This window comes from Bison bison, unplaced genomic scaffold, assembly GCF_000754665.1.
Source record: "Bison bison bison isolate TAMUID 2011002044 unplaced genomic scaffold, Bison_UMD1.0 scf7180017864352, whole genome shotgun sequence".
Taxonomy (NCBI): domain Eukaryota; kingdom Metazoa; phylum Chordata; class Mammalia; order Artiodactyla; family Bovidae; genus Bison; species Bison bison.
This window is the reverse complement of record NW_011494924.1, coordinates 1,655,604-1,667,121: the sequence shown is the minus strand read 5'-3', so window position 1 is coordinate 1,667,121 and position 11,518 is coordinate 1,655,604. Positions and strand designations below refer to the sequence as shown.

The 11,518-nt window shown below is 37.3% G+C and overlaps 1 protein-coding gene across 3 annotated transcripts in view; it reads left to right on the top strand.

The window, feature by feature from the left end:
* Nucleotides 1-3,237: 3,237 nt before the first annotated feature.
* NCOA6 (nuclear receptor coactivator 6) overlaps nucleotides 3,238-11,518 on the top strand; it is an 84,217-nt gene continuing 75,936 nt past the window's right edge. The window contains exons 1-2 of one of the 3 annotated variants that reach the window (XM_010854881.1): nucleotides 3,238-7,030; nucleotides 9,144-9,221. The gene's annotated coding sequence lies outside the window, so the exon portion shown is untranslated. Of the gene's footprint in view, nucleotides 7,031-8,275; nucleotides 9,222-11,518 lie in introns of those variants that run through there. The other 2 variants (XM_010854882.1, XM_010854884.1) reach the window with 2 other exon arrangements.

Sequence of the window (11,518 nt, the reverse complement as noted above, 5' to 3'; positions counted from 1 at the left end):
AGTACATTTATGTATATTTTCTTAAGACCTGACTGCAGTCTCACTCAGAAAGAAATAACTGGTTGCAGATTTGTGAATCAGATGCCTGTTTTGGATTTTACTCGGGGAAATTGGTCAAAAGATTAAGTCCCTTGCCATAAATTTAAATGTGACATGGAAGTAAGGCTGTGTTCTTTCTATCAAATACAGACTTAAAAATTCAAACATTTTGGAGAAATTCAAAGACACAGGTTAACTGCCAAATACCAGTAAAAGTAGGAAGATATTAAGTAAACCAGCATTTGACTAGATCAATTACAAATCAATAACATTCTTTTCCATTGTGGATATCAGCCATCAGTAGAATGTACATATACATGCATGCACATATCTAAGTGTAATATATATTGATATAATTAATATAAGTACGTTTGGATCTAGGACCGCTTCCTAAAGAAAATGAATCTTCATCTGAGGTTTTGTGTAACTCTTCAGTATATATGGGGATAACTCATTCAGACGTTTTACAATCAGAATGATTATGTATTGAGAAAAAGTTAATTATGAAAGTCAGTATATGCTGACTACCTACCACTGTTGAGGTCTGTATATAGTTGATTTGTTAGCTCCTGCCTTTTAGGAAACAAATTGATCTGGGGAAGTGATGTGAACATAAATAAAAGAGGGGAAAGTGTGTTTTAAATGAAATAGTAAGTGCTATGGGAACTCAGGAGAGATTACTTCTACTTGAAGAATCAGGGACCGCTTCATAGCAAAGGTAGTGTATTTGTTTCCTAGGGCTGCCATAACAAACTGCCGCAAACTGGGTGACTTAAAACAAAAAAATTTATTCTCTCACAGTTCTTGAGGCTAGAACCTGAATGCAAGGTGTCAATGGGGCTGTGCTCCCTCTGAGACTTGGAGTAGAATTCTTCCCCTTGCCTCTTCCTGCTGCTAAGTTGCTTCAGTTATGTCGGACTCTGTGCGACCCCATAGATGGCAGCCCACCAGGCTCCCCCGTCCCTGGGATTCTCCAGGCAAGAACACTGGAGTGGGTTGCCATTTCCTTCTCCAATGCATGAAAGGGAAAAAGGAAAGTGAAGTCGCTCAGTCGTGTCCGACTCTTAGCGACCCCATGGACTGCAGCCTACCAGGCTCCTCCATCCATGGGATTTTCCAGGCAAGAGTACTGGAGTGGGGTGCCATTGCCTTCTCCATTACCTCTTCCTAGCTTCCATCAATTCTTGACATTTCTTGGTTTGCGGCTACTTCACTCCAGTTTCTGTCTCTGTTGTCACATAGCATTCTACCTTTGTGCCTCTGTATCCAGATTTCTCTCTTATAAGGGCACTAGTCATATCGGATTGGGGGTCTACCCCATCTTAACTAATTGCATCTGTAGTGATTCCAAATCAGGTTACATTCTATGGTACTCAGGGTTAGGATTTTAAATCTCTTTGGGGAGATGAGATTCAACTTAAAACAGGTGGCATGATACAGAAATATTAAAATTTGCTAATTAAATGGAAGAGTAAAACTAGAATGAACTGAGTTAAGGAAAGAAGAACTAAGGGAATGATGGACATAGTAGATTGTAAGGAATATTTGGGAAATGAGATAAAGAAGTCTGGTTTGCTGGTGTACTGAGGAGTTGTGAGAAGATGAAGGCAGAGTAAATGCATTGAGGTCCTAGATACCACATCTCAGATATTTGAGTGCTGCTGAGTGGGTAGTGTGTGGGAGCAGGATAGCCCTTGCAGAGTTTTGAAACGGTGGATAACTAATTCAGACTTTGGATAATTAATTCAAGCTTTAGGGAGATTTCTGTGATCAGGTGAACTTGGATAAACAAATAGTTAGTGACTTAACACACTCAGTCTCCCTCATTTGCCCATGCCAGTAACTTTGCACCAGGACAGTCCAGAAATTCCTCATAGGCAGAAAACACCACCACAGCACACGAGGATTTTACTAGCCTCTTGATCAGTCACCTGTGGGCATTGATACACAGCTGCATTTTTAGGGTCTCTATTCTATTCAGAAGCCTCTCTTTGGATTTATAATCATGTTGTTATTCATTTTTCCTTCAAACTTTCCTTCAGAATCACTGATTTTCCATCCTATTTTTTGCCTCTTGATTTTTCTCTGAACCATTTTCAGTTTCTTTCCATGTCTTTTAAAAACATCTGACTAATGGAAAGAACTGAGGAAGATTATGTACTATCCAAGCCAGTGATATTCTTTTCTGTATCCTTACAATGATAGTTCTGTTGACTTTTGTCCACAGTAGGACTGTGGACATTAAATTATGACTATTCATTCAAATTGTGGTCAACAGCTGTGCTCAGGTGCATTTCCTTCTTTGTGCCCAGGCATTTCTTCCTGGTTCTGTATTTGCATCGCACATATTTTCTCTAAGAGCATGTGTCTTCATGACATTTTAAAAATTATGTTTAAATATTACAAACAAACATAACTTCCTAGTCATCATATGCATACAGTCTTTTCATATAGTTTTTTATAGTCTTTCATTTGGCATTATATTGATACACTTTTCTACATGTCAACATAGTCATCATTTTTAATGAATCTGCAGTAAAGTTTAAATACTCTCTGGTTATTTGGCATTTGGATGATTTCCAGTTTGTTTTTATTTTTTATTTGCAATTCTAAATTATACCACTGACCTGATGTGAAGAGTTGACTCATTGGAAAAGACCTTGATGCTGGGAGGGATTAGGGGCAGGAGGAGAAGGGGACGACAGAGGATGAGATGGCTGGATGGCATCACTGACTCGATGGACGTGAGTCTGGGTGAACTCCGGGAGTTGGTGATGGACAGGGAGGCCTGGTGTGCTGCAATTCATGGGGTCGCAAAGAGTCGGACACGACTGAGCAACTGAACTGAACTGAACTGAACAGCTTTTTATCCTCCCCCCCATTTTTTTCTTAGACTATATTTCCTAAAATAATTCAGTTCGGTCTAAGGATATCACTTTTTCGCTATATTGTTAGATTATTCTTTAGTAAACTACCAGTTTATACAGTTCTACTATAGTTAACAGTAGATTTTATCATTTTTTTCTTCTACTGTAATAGTGATTGAGGCCTCCCTGATGACTCAGTGGGTAAAGAATCCACCTGCAATGCAGGAGACAGGGATTTGATCCCTGTATGAGGAAGATCCCCTGGAGGAGGGCATGGCAACCCACTCCAGTATTCTTGCCTGGAGAATCCCATGGACTGAGGAGCCTGACAGGCTACAGTCCAAAGGGTTGCAAAGAGTTGGACAAAACTGAGCAACTAAGCAGGCTTACACACGTAATAGTGATATATCACAGTTTTGTGGGATTTTTGATATTTTATATGTTTTATTATGAAAAAAATTTCAAACATTCCCAAAAGACCCTTCCAGAAATAGTTCAATGAACAATTCAGTATGTTGCCATACATTTACTAATATACTTCTTAGGTTAAACCTTTTTAAAATAAAGACATCATAATAGTATGCCTTTAAATACTTTAGCATGCATCTCTCACAAATAAGAACATTTTCCTACATTATTGCAACACCATTATCACAGGGAACAAAATTATCAATAATTCCTTAATGTTTCAAACATTAAGTTTCTATTTGTTTCTCCAGTTGTTTCTATAATGACTTTTACAACTGACTTATTTGAAGTGGAATCAATTTAAGAACTATGCATTGTATTTGTATTTGTTATTTTTGTAGTCTTTTTTTTTTAAATCTGAAGCATTTCCCATTTCTTATCTGCTCTCTCACCTCCCCCTACCCTCCAAGGCATTGATTTGTCGAGACCTGAGCATTTTTCTTGTTTGTCCCACATCCTGAATATGCCTGTTTGTTTTCTTTGTGGCATTTAACTTGTTCCTTGTATTTTCCTCAACTGGAAGGTTTAAGACGTGATTAGATTGTAGCCTAACATTTTGACAAAAATATTTAATACATTTTTTTACATCGCATCATATCACGAGGTGCATAAATGTCTGGTTTTCCTCCGTTGATGTTAACTTTTATCATAGGGTTAAGATTGTAACTGCCAGATCTCTCCTGTGAAGTTGTGTTTTTTTTTTCTTTTGTGAGTAGAAAATGTGTTTTTTATTTTTATCATTGATGAGTATTTTTTAGTCTTGAGCTAGTTTTTCATTCGTTTGACCGTTTGTTCAGTGTAGATTTGATATTTTCCTTTTAAGTTTGTACTGTGCATTTAAAAATTTTATATAGTGTAACAAAGAATGATGCGTTATAAAAGATAAATTTCAAGTTTTAAGGTATAGCTTAAGTCAAATATAATTTAACCAAGAAAAACCTTACAGATTGCAGATATATATACAGTAGGGGACATTTCTTTGACAGAATCCTGTGATGTTTGCTTTTTAAAAATCATTGTAAGCAGGCAAAACTAAGAAGCGTAAAGCTCTGGAATAAAACAATTTCTTTTTCTTTTTGAAAGAGAGTTAAGTCCTGAATTCATAAGTTGTTTTACAAACCCAGCCCCCAAACACTCAGAATTTATTTTTGTTTCTTGTACTCTTGAGTTTTTCATTTGGCTGTCTTTATCAACTTCGCCAGTTCTTTATCAGCTTTAAATAGCTATTCTGTGTATTTGGGGTCTTAACCCCTTTTTTGTCACATGGTGCAGATATATTATCCCGGTCTCTCAGTTGGCTTTTGACTTTGTGGTTTGTTTGACATATAGACTATTTTAATTATCTAATCATGTCTATCAGTCTTTTTCTTTATGATTTCTAGGTTCATGTCTTGGTCACCACCATTACACTGAAGTTAATAATTCTAATTTTTTTTTTCTATATTTTTGTCTTGTTAATTTTAAATTTTGTATTTCTCATTTTTGCAACTTGGGCAAAAATTTCTTTGTTGTTTAATATAGATGAGCCTGTTTATTGTGCTATTGAATTTCTTCTCTTGATCAAAACTTCTTTCTTCATTGTTTAGGGATATAATTATTTTAAACAATCTCTCTTGATTTTGAAGAAATGCTTTTCTGGTTTTTCCAAGTCAATTTGGATGCTGTACCTGTGTTTGAAAATAATAGTGTATTCATCTAATAACAATTCTGTCTGCAGGTTTGTCAAGTATATTCTGGGTCATCAATTATGATGAAATGGTAGCTACAGAACTTGAAAGCTGATCTAAGGACTTCAGTGTTTGATTTTTAAAAGAACGTGACAATTATAAGGGTATAAAGCAAAAAAAAAAAAAAGGCCTGACAAAACTGTCTTTGAATACATTTTACTCTCCTTTCTGTGGGTTCCTCATCTGCAGATTCAACCAGCCAGAGATTGAAAGCATTATCCAGAAAGTTCTGAAAGGCAAGACTTGAATTTCTCAGGACTGGAAACTATTTACCTTGTATTTACAACTGTTTTGACAACTGTTCACATATCAGTTACATTGTGTTAGGTATTATAGGTAATCTAAAGATGATTTCTAGTATGTGGATCAGATGTGCTGTTATATGCAAATACTACATCATTTTATATGAGGGACTTGCGCATCTGTGGATGTTGGTTTTGAGGGGATGGTCCTGGAGTCAATCCCTCATGGATACTGAGGGATGATTGTATGCTAAGATAGTGGAGAAAAAGAAACACTGGCAGACTCTTAGAATGATGGTCTAAGGACTTTTTGTAATTTAGAGCCCAGATTTCATGATTTAACAGTTTCTTGTTAGAAACTTAATAGAGAAAGAAAGCCATTGTTCTCTAAAAGTTGTTTTCCAACACTTTCTTAAGGCAGGGCAACGTTCATTATCATTATATAACATACTTTGCTGCTGCTTTTAAAATGAAGTATTTCTTTTGAAAGAAGTGTCATACATGAAATGAAAGACTTCCCTCCTACTGAGAAGCTTTGGACAAATTATTTACTTGGGCCTTAATTTTTTTTGTGTGTTCCATGAGGGTATTGGACCTGGGGCCCTCTGATGTTGCTCAGAATCTTGTCAAGTTATGTTTAGGGATTTTTTTTTTTTTTAAATTATTACTTCCTACATTGTAAGATTTGGTCAACATTTCAGTGTCATTTGTATATTACAGCATGGATTAAAAGACTAGAATTTTTTTTTTGGCCTCGAGGCAGGCAGGATCTTAGTTTCCCAACCAGGGATCGGATTCATGCCCCCTGCTTTGGAAGTGTAGAAGCTTAACCACTGGACCACCAGGGAAGTCCTCTTGCACAGTTTTTTGACTGAAGCTTTATTCTGAATGAAAGAATGTAGTGGTTCACTATTAGAACATGATGTATAGTGTAGTTTTTTTCTAAATTTTACTTTATCCTCTTACCATTGTATCTAACAAGATGGGAAAACTCTCGTTGAGCCTCTGACTTACTCTGCTGATTATGCTCAATTAAAATTATTAACTACAGTTGACCTTTGAACAACATGGTCTGACTGTGCCAATCCACTTATATGCAGATTTTGTTCAGTAAATACCTACTGCAGTGCTAGACATCCATAGTTGGTAGAATCCATGAATGTAAAACCACAAATATGGAGGGCTGACTGTAAACTTATACTCAGATTTTTGAATGCTCCTGGGACCAGAGCACCTGACTCCTGAGCTGTTCAAGGGTCAACTGTATGTATCTGTGTTAGTTTAGGGATTTCAGATTTTGTATTTCACATATTTTTCACACAAATATTTATTTTATTATGAGGCTTCATAATTACACATATGTTGCATCTGTTCTTTTATGAATACGAAATATAAGAAAAATGAAAAGACTTGGAGGTAAAGATTGTATTTCACAAATTTATCTTTTGTTTCTTATACTATTAATAAAATGTCAGGATTGAAATTTAGATTTAATGTTAATATTCCCTAATCTCTTCAGTCGTCTATTATGCCTACAAAGAGCAAACCAGGAAGTTTACGGTAGTGAAACGCCAGTCTCCTCAGCAGGAGTTTTGTTCATTTTTTCAGGGCACTGCGTTTCTGTGATTTGACTGGAGGTTTACGTAAGTTTTCCCTTGGGAGCCCTGGACTGAGGAACAGGAAACATGTAAGAGTTTTTATAAGAATCTTATGAAATGATGTAAGGAGGATAGAATTGGATCTTACACTAGTTGTGCCATGGCAAATTGTCTTTGACAGTTTATATTTAACTGTGTATTAATACAATTTTAAAAATGCCTTATCTTGAAACATTGAAGGCTATGTGGTTTAAAGGCCAACTTAACTTTTAAAGCGGTAGAGGTGTAGTATCCAGACGTAGGCATTCATGAAAATCTTATTTAAATTATCCATTCCACAATTTTTTTGTTTCTTATATAGTAACTTCAGGAGCAGGAATCTATTTAGCAGAGAGCCTGGTACATAGTAGGTGATTGGTAAAGGAAGGTTGAACAAATGCATCCGTTGAAAGTATTCAAATTATAATAGATAGAAATTATGAAAAAAAATTACGAGGGACTTCTTTACACATATATTTTCCATTTAAAAAACTGTCTTGTGTTCTTTAAGTCTGAAATGATTTCAAAACGTAAAGTTTAACTCATGCAAAAAAAGTCTAATGGTGATGGTGGTGGTAAAGTAGTGAGGATATTGTCTATATTATTTGCATCTAGACAACAAACCTAGGAGATTTGTATTTTACACAAGCTGAAGAATATACTTGTGTTTGGAGAAGGAAGTGGCATCCACTCCAGTACTCTTGCCTGGAAAATCCTGTGGACAGAGGAGCCTGGTAGTCTACAGTCCATGGGGTCAGAGGAGCCTGGTAGTCTACAGTCCATGGGGTCTCACAGAGCTGGACGCGCCTGAGCGACTTCACTTTCATGAGGCAGATGACCTAGGAATTCTAGGATTCTTATTTTACAAAGCTACTTAAAACATTTGAGTAGCGAGATTATTTGTTAAAGTGAAACCATGTGTTTGTTGTTGTGTGTGCATGTTTGGTCATGTCTGATTCTGCAATCCCGTGGACTATAACCTGCCAGATTTCTCTGTCCATAGTATTTTCCATGTTAGAATACTGGAGTGGGTTGCCATTTCCTACTCCAGGGGTATAAATACTCCTTGAGTTTTTTTTAAACCTAGAAGGAACCTGTAATCCTCTGTAGTTCTAGCTTAGTGATCCATCCTCTGACTTTATAATTTAGGAATCATAGGGCTTCCCAGGTGGCACAGTGGTAAAGAATCCACTTGCCAGTGCAGGAGGTGCAGGAGACACGGGTTCTCTCCCTGGGTCAGGAAGATCCCCTGGAAGAGGAAATGGCAACCCACTCCAGTATTCTTGCGTGGGAATTTCCATAGACAGAGGAGCCTGGCCATGGGGTCACAAGGATTCAGATGTGATTGAGCACACACAGGCACAGAGAGCTTGCACCCTGCCCCAATTCGTAGAACTTTATGGGAAGGTCACAACTAGAACTTGGAGCACACTCATCCTGCCATGCTCAACCTAGCTCTTTTTCATTCTGTTACCCTGTGTTTCACAGTTGTGAACCCAGGACATCTGTTTTCCATTTGTTTACTTGTTTGTTTTTTGCAGTTGTCATTTGTAATAATTTTTTTTCAGAGAATAAGTAGGAAAGTAAATGTTAAATTTAAAAGTTGAATATTATTAGCTTATTTACACTTTTACAACAGAACGAGTAGGAAAATGACTTGAAGGACTAAGTCAGTAGCTAACTACATATGTGACCTAGGGCAAATGTTGTAACCTCTGTGAGACTGTATCTGCTACCTTCTTAATTAGAATCCTTCAGGGCTTCTGCCCAGAACAAATATATCTGGTTTTTCTTTGTTATTGTTTTTTTTTTTTTTTTAAATATTTGTCACTGAAAGTATAACACAATACAAAGTGTACAGGTCGTAACGATAGTGAATTATAAAATGAACATACTGGTATACCCATTGCTGTTGTATTTTGAAAAAGCTTCCTTGGTGATCATAATAAGCTTTCCTTTAAAAGAAATCACTGGACTTGTGGCTATAGGTAATCTCATGTTTTTTACAACTCTTTCTAGACTGAAATTAGCAGAAACGGGGTAGAGAGAAGGAATTTGTCCAGTCACAAAAATTTGCTTTGAATAGGTTTATTTTGATTATATTAAGTCTTGTCTTTCTGATGTTTCTCTTCTTCCTCTTTGCCCTTTTTCCTTTCTGTCTAGGTCCTGGATGGAATGGAGAGGGCTCCTACTCAGCCTCTAACTATCTTTTCTGAGAGTGGTCAGAGAGTTCTTAAACAGGTCTGTTGATTCTGTAGTATACAAATCCAAGTTTGAGTTATAAAATATTTGTTTTCAACCTAAACGAAGGATTGAATTAAGAAGTAGCTTTTTTAAAAAAGAAGCCATTTTGATCTCAATGTCCGCAGGGTATTTACTTTAGCAAGCTGCATTTGGCATGTGGATTGGACCCAAAGTGACTCAGTTAAATAAGATCTGCTTACTAGAAAAGCAATTGTCATGTCTTTATCAGTTATGTTGATTATATATTATATGGCAGACTCTTTGTTGGCTTCTGGAAAATACCAGGAAAAGATGAAAAAGTGAGTATCTCATTTGTCTGTGATTCTGGTGGAGAATGGAGGCATGGAAAAATCCAAGAAGGAAAATAATTATTTGGCTCTGTTTCTAATATTCTTAGAATTCATAACACTGGGGAAAACAATCACAGCTACCTTTACCTTGCAAATCTGTCATTCAGGGAAGGGCAAGTATATACAGGTTTTTTTCTTTTCTGTTTTTCTTTCTTTTACCTCACTCTGTGTCACCATGAATGAACTTTATCGTTATTTAGACAGATAAAAACTCAAGCTTAGTGATTTTCCAAACTTGTCTTTACACTGGAATCTCCAGTAGAACTTTGCAAAGTACTGATGTCTTTGTTCCGCCTCCCAACCACCACCTCTAACCCCAGGTTGTGATTTAATGGCCTGGGGATATGGCCTAGGAATTTTTAAAAGATCCCAACAGGGTTCTGAAGTGCCGACAAGTTTAGGAACCACTGTTCTAGCTAGTTAAAGCAGATCTGGCCACTATGCAACTTGTGACTTTTTTGTGTAAATATTTGGATAAATATATGAATAAAGGATAAATATTTTTATTTTAGAATCCTGTTCTTTAAACCTAAATTCTTACCAGAATGTAAGCTTCATAAAAGCAGGTACCATGTATATATTTTCTTCCCCATTATATCATTAACATTTCAAACAATAACTGGCATGTATGCCTAAATATTTGTTAAATGGGTGAATGAACCTATCCTTCTTTAGTGAACTGAGTATGCTTTTACCTAGTACACAAGTGGTCTGAGATACAGAGTAGAATGGGGTGGTGGTGGTGGTAGTGAAGAGTCCAGCCTCTATGACTGACTGACTGGGCTCTAGTCACAGCTCTGTCACTTGGTAGTAGGACCTTAAGCAAGTTGTATGGTATATCTTGGGCTTCTCTGGTGGCTCAGTCAGTGGTAAAGAATCTGCCTGTTAATGTAGGAGATGCCATTTTGATCCCTGGGTCAGGAAGATCCCCCAGAGAAGGAAGTGGTAACCCACTTCAGTATTCTTGCCTGGGAAATTTCACGGACAGAGGAGCCTGGTGGGCTGCAGTCCATGGGGTTGCAAAAGAGTCGGACACAACTGAGCAACTAAACAACAACAAAACTGGTATATCTCACTTGTTAAGAAACTGCCAGACAGTTTATTTATTTATTTTAAAATATTTATTTCTTTTGCTGTGCTGGGTCTTAGTTGTAGCACATGGGATCTTTAGTTGCAGCTTAGGAACTCTTAGCTGTGGCATGTAGGATCTAGTTCTCTGACCAGGGATCAAGAGTTCCCAGCAGGGATCTGCACTGGGAGCACAGTCTTAGCCACTGTATTACCAGGGAAGTCCCTGCCAAACAGTTTAAAAAGACGTGAATGTTCAGCAGAATTTCTAAGGAGGGTGCATTAGTTATCTATTGTTGCATAACAAATTACCACAAATTTAGCCGCTTGAAACATGTATTTATTAGGGCACAGTTTCCAGAAGTCAGGAATTTGGACACAGTTTAGGTGGGCCTTCTGTATCAGGGTCTCGCAGGCAGCAGTCAGGGTGTCAGCCAGGAATGGAGTCATCTCAGTGATTGACTGAAGAAGGATTTCCTCTAAGCTTTCTTGGTTGTTGGCAGAATTTACTTTGTCAAGGGGTATTGGATTTTTAAGGCCTTGGTTTCTCACTGGCTATTGGCTGGACAAAGCTAGTAGAGGTGATGGAATTCCAGTTGAGCTGTTCCAGATCCTGAAAGATGATGCTGTGAAAGTGCTGCACTCAATATGCCAGCAAATTTGGAAAACTCAGCAGTGGCCACAGGACTGGAAAAGGTCAGTTTTCATTCCAATCCCAAAGAAAGGCAATGCCAAAGAATGCTCAAACTACCACACAATTGCCCTCATCTCACACGCTAGTAAAGTAATGCTCAAAATTCTCCAAGCCAGGCTTCAGCAATATGTGAACCGTGAACTTCCTGATGTTCAAGCTGGTTTTACAAAAGGCAGAGGAAC